At 43.8% G+C, this 10,915-nt stretch overlaps 1 protein-coding gene across 1 annotated transcript in view; it reads right to left on the reverse strand.

Annotated features, from left to right (window-relative positions):
* The window catches only part of LOC139755313 (uncharacterized), a 76,994-nt gene extending 67,682 nt beyond the window's left edge, over positions 1 to 9,312 (reverse strand). The window contains exon 1 of the mRNA XM_071673439.1: positions 8,718 to 9,312. The gene's annotated coding sequence lies outside the window, so the exon portion shown is untranslated. The remainder of the gene's footprint in view (positions 1 to 8,717) is intronic.
* Positions 9,313 to 10,915: the final 1,603 nt, after the last annotated feature.

Below are 10,915 nucleotides of genomic sequence, written 5' to 3' on the forward strand. Positions count from 1 at the left end.
TTTATCAAGTAAAATTCATTCTATTCTACGTCTCGATTAATGGAAATTCTTACATATTTCTATCAGTCTCGTTACCCTTTCATCGTTAATCATTGAGAAGACAATGATCCCCTCGTTAACTATTCCCAAGATGATGATCCCAGCTGCTGTGGGGTGAAGTTCATTGGTGAATTATTCTGTTCTTCGTCTCCTGTCTCGTGCTGAGAATACCCAAGCAAGAGATGGCCGCTAGGAATCGCAAGCCGCCGGCGTCCTCACCCACTCTGTAATCTGTTAACGTGTTTCTCATGTGAATCCATGCACGATACATGACAACATGTACGGGAGCCAGGGTGTGTGTGTGTGTGTGTGTGTGTGTGTGTGTGTGTGTGTGTGTGTGTGTGTGTGTGTGTGTGTGCTTCAACAGACTGTGGAAGCAGATGTACTTAGCAAGATCTTGACTGTGAGGAAATCTCTCCATAAGTCAGATGTATTTTATAATCTATATTTGGACTCGTCATGTTATCGTATCTTTACTTCCATTCTATAATATTTTCAAATCTTTCTGTTCTACACTTATTCTCTCATAACATAAATATCTATTCTTATACATCCTCATTCATATATTGTTTGCTTTATCACTTTGATCTTTCTATTTTGGTATGACTACAAATCTTATATTATCCTCTTTCGTTTGTGAGTGAAATGTTAGTGTATACTTTGAATTATGATGAATTACGCCTTGGTGGGACAGTATGTGTCGAGACGTTGACCCAAAAAATGAGGTTAAAGAAATCCTCGAAATCAGAGATATTAAAGTTACTTGTACTGTGAGGAAGTGAGCTTTGTGAGATGTATTGAGACCGTCGCACGATGTAGTAAGCCCTTGCATGATGAACTGAACAAACGGTTCTGTCATCGAGCCATAACTGAATATGAGGGAAACCCAATTCCCTGACCCCCTCCCTCCTTCCTCTACCAGGACCTCCACTCCTCCAACACCCGGGGATTTCAGGTTCCCATGACATCATCCATGACTCTACCAGTTGTATCAGATTCCTCTTTAATCACTGCGGACACTCAGCTGACCCTAAGAAACCATGAGGCACTCCAGATATCGACGAGTTAGGAGTAAGATTCATCCTCTCAATAAACTCTTGCAAGATGTTTGATCAAGTGCCTCAGAATGACAAGACACAAAGGGATGTCACACTTCCTTGTCTCAATCTTCCTCGAACTTTGTTTCATAACGAACAGAGTCAGGCCAGGGAGAGTCCTACGTTAAGGAAGAAAAAAGATGAAGCAAACAACGTATCTCAGAAAATGTTCACAAAAGTTTGGGACTCATATTCTTCGTGGTAATTCCTCCACAGTGAGAGCCTGACTTTTTAGGCTTAAGACGGGCAAGGATGCAGGCCTTGTCCATGGTCTAGGATGCTGGATGCCTGGTTCATTAGTTGAATAACTGATTAATCAGTTGCTTACGTAACTGAAAAGTTGGCATCGTGACTAAAGCGGTTGATTAAAAGCTTCGTTACCTTATTAGGTAGACTGTTGGCCGTTTGGCTGGTTAGGTTGTTAAGTGATTAGTTAGTCGCTTAATAAGTTATTTTCTTGGCTGAACAATGCCTAGCTTAAAGGTCTCCTTGGTAAGTCGATTGGTTGGTTAGCAGATCAATCAGTTAGTCTACATTTCTTGGTTAGCTAGTAGATTAAGTTTCCAATTGAAGGTTGGTTAGTCGGTTAGTTTGTTAACTGCTTGGAAATTTGGTTGATCAATCTATCAACTACCTTGTTAGACTTATTACACATTTGTTTCAGATAGCTTATAACTTACACGGTTACTTGAAGTTATTCTGATGGATGAAAGGTTGGTAAATGGTTGATTAGTTTACCAGTTATGCTGTTGGTTGGTTAGTTAACATGTTGATTAAGCAATCCATTAACTTAAGAGTGAGGAAGGATGATTCCTGGAAATTAAGTTGTTATTACATACATCATCACGAACTGAAAACTTCGCATGTATCACTCTCAATTCTTGTACACCATTAGCGAAATCTGACACTCAGGGCAAGGTCAATTTACATAAAGATCTCAAACAACTGTTTCTATAAACTATGTAAACGAGTAAATGTTATTTCAAACACTTCGATTCTCCAAGTTTCTCTTCATAAACTTCCGATCCCGTTCGTTATGTAATTGAGACAGGATGACTGTTCGTACCCAGACCAGACTCGCTCCCGAAGGGAAAGTGATGTGCGAACCTGACTGAGGAACCAGCATCGGACAGAACGCCAGGTTGCTGCCGTTCGTCAGCATCTAGTCGGTCCGTTAATTGTTCAAAGAATTATATGACATGTGCTGAAAGATAACGTGCTAAAGATGTGTCAAAAGTCAAAGACATTCTACTGTTGTTTAAAGTTACTTATTGTAGGTGGATGTGCGAAACGCATTCACCTATGCGTATTTCTGTCCTCAGATTTCAGTAAAAAAAATTCAGCTTTTGGAGAACTTGCTAAATGGGACAATTTGTTGTGTAGATGCAAGAGCCACAGAGAGACTAGGAGGCAACACTCTCTCTAAACTTATCCTCTATGCTTTGAAATATTCCACGACCCATTCGGTCTTTCTGTGAATATTGTAATCACTTACGTATGTATACTGTATAGTGGATGGTATATTACTGACACGAGAGTTAATATCAGATACACAGACACTAAAGGGAGAACCCTACCCTCTTTATCTCCTATCTTACAGTGAATTTATCGGATTATTTACCGGACGGTTTTAGAGCTGATAATAGAATTAGTAATGATTGTTCTTTGATCCTTTATTCTAGCATGATCTGCATCTCATAATCCCTTTAAGGCGTACTCAAGACCGGTACATCATGAGTGCCAAGGTAGAGGTTCATGGGGCCAGTGATAGAAGGATGGAGCATCATTGTGGAAATTGAGGAAAAAATAATGATGGAAAGATTGAGAAACGTAAAGAAAACAAGGATGTCTTCCTCATTGGGAACATTGTGATCATCAGTGCGAGGGAAATACTTTATCTTTCTCGAGTGTCTTGCTCAAGCGTCTCTTACTCCTTCATCTTCAGTATATTCGAGAACGATGATACGACTGCTTGGAATGATGACTTTACCTTTGACCTGAACCTTAAGAGTTAGGTCAAAGGTGAAGACGTTATATCCAATTGTCGTGCCGTCAGGCTCAAACATTGTACCGTGCTCAGAGATCGTACTCTTGCGCTTTAGGGTCGTACCGTCGTGCTCAAAGGTCGTGCCGTTGTGCTCGAAGAGCTAAACAGCCAGAATAAATGGCCTCCAGGCACTCTGCGTTGATGTTGGCGTCACGGGGCGTGGAAACAGGTGAAGCCCGTCTCGGCGAAACAAAAAATTCACGATCTTGAGCAACACTTCCTGATCACGAGAGACGCCGGGGTGTGACTCCTGGCGTGGCAGGAATCCCGAAAAGCGTTGATGAAAATAACAGGAAATAGTGAGGAGATCATCTCCCAAGACGTGGGGGTATCCTGCCGCAGGTAGAGATATCCCAATCATTTCCCAGGATGGGTCACATTCCCTTAGCTAAAAGTCAACATGATATATCCGAGAGGTGTTGAAGGGAGGGAGGCAGGTATGCATGTATGTCATAAGTTCCGGCTGTGCATTCAAGACAGGTCATGAATAAGTCAGTCAGCAGCTGCACCACCACCACTAACGGTAGCACCAGCGGCACCACCACCACTACTAGCAGTAGTATTAGCACCACCGCCACCACTAGCAGTAGTAGCAGCAGCACCACCACCACCACTACCAGTGCTAGCAGCAGCACCACCACCACCACCACTAGCAGTGCTAGCAGCAGCACCACCACCACCACCACCACTAGCAGTAGTACTAGCATCACCATGAACAACAACTGGCGCTTGTTAACTCCCACCACAACTTTTCCTGCAGCTCAGCCTGGCCGCCCGAGAAAGTGAAACTCCCTCTCGGCCGAGCATCTGCTGCTGCAGACCGGTGAGGGAGGGAGGGAGCTCCCGGGAGGCACTTCTTGGAGTGGGGTGGAGGAGGAGGAGGAGGCGGACGACTGCCCCAGGGGTTTGTAGGTCGTTCCAAGGGAGAGGGGAGGACCAGTCATCGAGGACACGCCCATGAGATCGACCTCCCCACCCACCTACCCTGGCAGACTCCCCTTTCCTCTTCTAACGTGTGTATAGTACCTATATGACTTATAGCTACACTATGAGACCACTTTCCCCGTAACCCCTCACCTCATGTCCTAGAAAACATTATACAAACTTTTTTTTCACGTGGAACCACCGCCATGGTGGCTCTCCCTCACCGTCAAAAACAACTCATTGTGGGGGGTGGGGGTGGGGGAAAGCTGTCTAAAATCAGTTTCGTTAACAACACTTCTGACGTCAGTTTAGCTTGACTTGTGGCTTAACAGTGACCCCATGACCCAGCTTTTTGACAGCGAGCAGACGCGTGCGACTCGGATCCTGAAGACCCAACCTGGATCTAGCCACAGTGTGTGCTTGGATCCTCCCCTGTGGTTAGACGAGGACATGGGAACCATCCATCATCCAGACGTGTGGAGCACTTGGATGATAACACTGTATCCCCTGCCTGAGTGGACAGCCATTGTATCATGAGGATGGAATTCCTTATAACAAGAAACTTAATGTAAGGATTGTCTTTCCTTCGAACGTACGAGTTCCAGAGTATCATATTCACATGTAAAAGCGTCAATATAAGACAAGTTCAATCATTTATAATAACACACTCTGACCGTCACGCATGCATGGGCCGCCTGAAATCACACCAGCATAGCTTCGAAACCTGGTCGCTGCTGCCGGTCCACAGTCCATCCAGCTGTTCATCCTCCCCCAGAAGCAAGTCGATAGAATGGGTACTTGGCATAGGGTAGGGTGTATATATATATATATATATATATATATATATATATATATATATATATATATATATATATATATATATATATATATATATGATCACTGAGCCGTTTAACTTGTGGTTGCTGTCTGTGTTTACTATTTCCTCATTCACTTTACTCCATTGTGTGTGTGTGTGTGTGTGTGTGGTTGTGTGTGTCGCATGCTTGTAACCTTGCTTTTGTGTATGAATATATGTTTTTTGTTTGTGTTTGCGTGTGTGTTTTCATGATATCTATATCAATGTGTTTTTACGTACTTCCCTCCTGTCTGTGTTATGTACACATGCCTCTCATTGTTTACCAAATGCTCCTCAGCTGTTTTCGCCACCTCATTCTCCCATCCTTGATTAGAATAGCTTTGTTATGCAACAGTTTATATTGTTCTTCTAGATACGTCCCCGCGTCCAGCTGTTGATCGTAACAACGTTAGCATCACCCTGGGGCTGCTTCTGACAAACAAACCAACATGGCATTAGTCATTTCCCTTTACGTATCGAACCAACAATGGAACAGCAAGTGGAACACGAAGTGGCACTTCACATGACGAGATTCCACGTAACTTTAGACTGGTTTGGCTACCATAATCCTAACCTCATAACAGAAACTGTGGATGGTGAGCTGCCTTACGCTCCCTTGGAATGAGAGCTTATTGGAAACCACACAACAGAAACTGTAAATGGTAAATTCATCAAGTCTCCAGAAAAATGATAACTGGTGTAAAACTTCACAAATGTAGAACCCATGATGTATCTGGTCAATGAAAACTCATAGTTAGTCTCTAATAAGTAAGACTTCAGAATGAATAGTGATGAACATCAACAGTATATCATTCGTGAACATCTCAAATATATCATCCCTGAACTTCCATAGTATATTACCCTTAAACATCTACAGTATATCATACCTTGAACATACACAGTATATCATCCCTGAACATCTCCAGTATGTCATCCATGAACATCTACAGTATATTATCCTTAAACATCTACAGTATATCGTCCCTGAACATTCACAGTATATCATCTCTGAACACCTACAGTATATCATCCTTGAATGTCTACATGTCATAATCCTTGGATACATACAGTACATCATCCTTGAATATCTACAGTATATCATCCTTGAAGATCTACAGTATATCATCCTTGAACATCTGCAGCATATCATCCTTGAGCATCTGCTGTATATTATCCTTGAACATCTGCATTATATCATCCTTGAGCATCTACTGTATATCATCCTTTAACATCTGCATCATATCATCCTTGAACATCTGCATTATATCATCCTTGAACATCTGCATTATGTCATCCTTGAACATCTGCATTATATCATCCTTGAACATCTACATTATATCATCCTTGAACATCTGCATTATATCATCCTTGAACATCTGCATCATATCATCCTTGAACATCTACATTATATCATCCTTGAACATCTGCATTATATCATCCTTGAACATCTACAGTATATCATCCTTGATCATCTGCATTATATCATCCTTGATATTCAGTTCTAATCTATATGATATTGTGTGAAGCGTCAAAATAACGTTTTGTAACTCACGAAATATCAATAGATTGTCGATGGATAACCACAATAGATCTCGTCTATCTGAGTGCTTAGAACACGATGTTCAAAAGTTGAAACAATAAAGACCTTAAAAACCAATCAACACAGTACAAGAATATCAGATCCTGTCCACGGATGCTACCAGGACCACACTACACAGATCCACATCTAACTATTATCAACTATTCTGAAGCAGCCGAGCATATGCTGTTCGCATATCGTACTTGGCAATTCTCCACCACCACCACCCACTTTGCTAGTCCTGAACCTCCGGCCGTGCCTCTCCCCTCACCTGGGTCGAGGAGGAGGAGGAGGAGGAGGAGGAGGAGGAGGAGGGAAAAAAAAGACGGGGCGAAAAAGAAAGTTCCAGAACAGCCGGTGCCAAAACCATGTTCGGGGTCGGGGGTGGTGGCGGCGGTGGTCTGGTGGTGGTGGTGGTGGTGGTGGAGGAGGTTGGTGGTTGGGGAGGTTGGTGGTTGGTGGTGGAGGAGGTTGGTGATGGGGGTGTGAGGCTGGATGGTGGGGGTGGGGGGGTGTCCCCGGCCGTGGCTTCACAGGTAGAACATCTGTGTTTAAATCACGTTATTTTCTCTTTCTTTCGCCATTTCACTTTTACTTGGAGATGATCGTGCGATTTGATTTCGTTAGTTTCTATTTTTTTCTTCGTTCTCTGCGGATGAGCGAGAGTAAGGCGTTCGTCACTGTCCGCACACTCTTCTTCTTTCGTAATGTATCTATTTTCAACATCATATTCTTTCTTCTGAATATATAGTTATAAAAAAAAAATCATACCAGTTACCTTTAGAGCCACTGTCTTACCGTTCACAGATAAGGATCGAACAAATGGAAATACCTACAGAAGACGAGGTGATCCCTTATTGACCAAAACCTCCCACTACAGGTGGTTCATCTCCCTTCAGTTCAGTGTTTAGGGCATCACACGATCGCCACCCAACAGACTCACTTTCATAACTGCACTGAACACTCCTCCGCAGCCGTAGCCCCTCCTTAACCCAAGACTTTGTTACTCGTCTGATAAATCCAATTGTTCCCTTACCTCCTCATAACTTCTTCTGTTACCGCACGCGTCTCTGAGGTTTCTGACGCAGGTGGGGCTTTGCAGTAGAGTCACAAAGAAAAAATCTATTTAAACCTGGGACTGAGGAAAAGAAATCAACAAGTTATAAGGCGTAGAAATTAATATACAGTTAGTATCACTTATCTCTATGTACCTCTCAGCGCAAAATTATTGGGTGAATAAGATTAATTCCCAAACATCGTATGCATTATGAATAACCAAGTGGCAAGTTGATGCTCCAACGTGAGGTAATTGTAGAAACTCCCACGGTACGATCCGATCTCCTTGTCGTGACTTCCTAGTTCTGAATCCCTTGTCTTACCGCCGCTTCTTCCATCTATTGTTGCGACGCTTATCATCTACTGTTCTGTTGCCCACCTTGCGTACTCCAGTGTCTCGAGAGCTCCCAGCAGGTAAATTGCCATTCGGCTCTACACCTGAAGTAATAGGATAGCTGCTGCTTATGGTTACATTGACTGGTAAAGTCATAGTTTGATAGTGGTTAGTTAAAACATAGGATCTAGGACTTCAGTACTCTACCGTCTCTTTATAACCACCATATAGAACAACATAGGTTACTCCATTTCTATTAATAGCTAACGAGGGAATAACGTCCTAACATAGTCAAGTTTTTTTCTCACTCTAACTGTAAGACGGGTACATGGCCAGACGTCAACCGTGAGGAAACAAAACCACGACAAAGCAGAGTCTGTTTGGCCTCACCGAGGGCGACCAGCCGCAAAGAAACCTTCACCGAAACATTGTTACAGTTTATCAAGAAATCAGATTATCCAGGATGACTGGGGGAAAGGACGCAGCGCCGACACATCCCCGAAATGCGCCAGCCACATCTTGCTAGTGACCTGCTGCAGCAGTTTAGCAGTTAACACAGGGTCATCGTCTAGTTTCTCGTACCTAACAAGAATTGCAGTACCTGTAGCACACTTCACCAGTCAGGCACACTGCCCCAGTCTCCACTCACTCCCACACCCACTACACTCTCCATGCTTTTCCTGGGGCTCTCGGTCATTGCACTACACTAATATCACTTGCTTGGAGACTTCAATGCTCCCAGAAGTGATCTTACAGGGGGGGGGGGGGGGTGATGCAGGCCTTACCTCGGGTACGTCCTCAGCAGAAGTCCTGGGCGAAGAAGTTTCTCGTGCTGACAGTAATCACACTTCGGGGAATACACACTGTTTAGGTTAGTACCACAACACTGCCAGTGGCTCCGCGCAACTGGGTGTTACACTGTATGTACACTTGCACACCGCTACGGTTGACACACCACACTGCACCAGGAGGAGGTACTGTAGTCAGAGAGCGCCGTTGTGGTCACGGGCAGGGGCGCGCCTGAGACACGCTCGCAGGAGACACGGGCCCGACCATCGCATACCACTGTAAAAGCGAAACTAAGCTGACCTACTTACGGCCCGATACTAAAAGGGAAAACCCGCACCTCGCGTCCGCCGATGGGCCGGCAAGTTTCACTTGCTGGCGCGCCTCCCTCCACGCTGGTGCGGCCCTCCAGCCTCGGGCCGGGCCACACTCGCTAGGGCAGCACCAGCAGCAGGTCCTCCCTCCCACGGGTGGAGGCGGGGGACGCCACCACTAACCTACTGACTGTGTGGCGCGCGACAGCCGCTGGAGCCGGAGACCCGTTGTGGCCGCCCAGCACCGTAAGGTAACGGGCCGCAGCCGCTTCTCCCAGACTGACTGTCAGCCTTGGCTGAGGTCGCTCCTCGCCACCACTTCACTCTACTTTATCACTAACTTTGTTCGCCTGTACCTGAGGTTCCTCTTGGGAATCTGACTTGCCCTGCGCAACACCTGCCTACACCCATATTTGGAGAAACAGGTGTAACAGCTGTCTGTATAGCAGAGAACCAGTTGAGAGTTGAGTTTTAACGGGAAAGAAATTATTTCCAGACACCCCATTCAGATAGACAACAAAATGACAGTTTAGCGCATTGAAAATACATTTAAAAGAGAGTAAACAAATAGGGGAAAGATAGAAATAAAGCTAAACTGGTCATCTTGGGCCGCTCGCCTGCGCCATCGCATGGGGAACCGAGGAGACGTGGCAGCGTCGCGGGCGGGTAGGAGGGTCGTAAGAAAGTTGGTTCTGGTAAGAGTGGCGGACGAACCAGCCCTCCTCCTACTACTCCTACTGCCATCTTATTTTGCTCTTTTATCCTCTACATTAAAAAGAATTCGTGACGAAAAAATATATATAAGAAATATACTACAATAATGTGAGGAGATGAACTATCGTGTACTGGGTATATTAGATCGCCGTGTTGTTAACGTGAAGTAACGTGAGATAGTAAGAGTGGTGAGGTCGCCCGAGGCTCTAGCTAGAACAGGTTGGTATAGCAGTGCCGGCCGCCTTAGCTTTACAACCACAGCTTCATGTCCAAGTGTGGAGATTTGACGTCACCTGACTCTTTTCCCGCACGTTTCTCAAACATGCTTCATGTAGATTCGTTTATGCTTCAGTTTCAGCAGTCATAGATTCTCATTCGCGATTTAACAAATTCTGTTTCAGACGAACTGTTCGATGCTTTACTACGAAGAAATGATTGCCTTTGGCTGGACATAAATGAAATTTCGACTTCAAATTAGTTAACATTACTCGTGATGCCCGACTCTTACTCTTATCATTTCTTCAATATCTCAAATAAAGAATTATTTCCAACGTCTCTCATTTGTCCTCTTGGACCTCTTTCGCTGTCTCGGCCTGTATTGTTCTGTCTTTACTCGATACTTCGTTTATTTCCTCGCTTGTAGAATTAAATATCTGCTGCTTCTATCATCTCCCGTCGCAAACACTTTGATATTCAGATTTTGTTTAATTTCCTTTCTTTTTATCTATTCTATTTTCTTCTCGATCTTATCTATGTCGATTAAGACCTTTCTATCTTCGAATTAGATTTTCTGAAGCGTGGAAGTTTCTCTTTAATAATCCCTGAAGTCATAATATATCTAAAGAATATATTGGTATTTTTATTTTTCTCATATTTCTCAATCCATTTCTTATCTCTCTAACAAGTTATTATTCTCTCGATCTCTCAAGTCTGATTGAGCCTTTCAGTCTTAGAATTTCCAGACCATCGTTAGTCACCCAGTTCTACATCGTATCACTTAAATAATCCAAGTTGGTTAAGTCCAAAAATCAAAGGTTAGTCTTTCAACTTGAAGAATTATAAAACGATTAGGAAGGTTGCATGATGTCTAGGCCATGGCTTTCCAACACCTTCAAGTCTCAAAAGTCTCATTTTTACGATTAGAAAATCGAAGCATCCCAGTTGTATAG

Source organism: Panulirus ornatus, chromosome 19 (assembly GCF_036320965.1).
Source record: "Panulirus ornatus isolate Po-2019 chromosome 19, ASM3632096v1, whole genome shotgun sequence".
In the NCBI taxonomy this organism is placed as follows: Eukaryota; Metazoa; Arthropoda; class Malacostraca; order Decapoda; family Palinuridae; genus Panulirus; species Panulirus ornatus.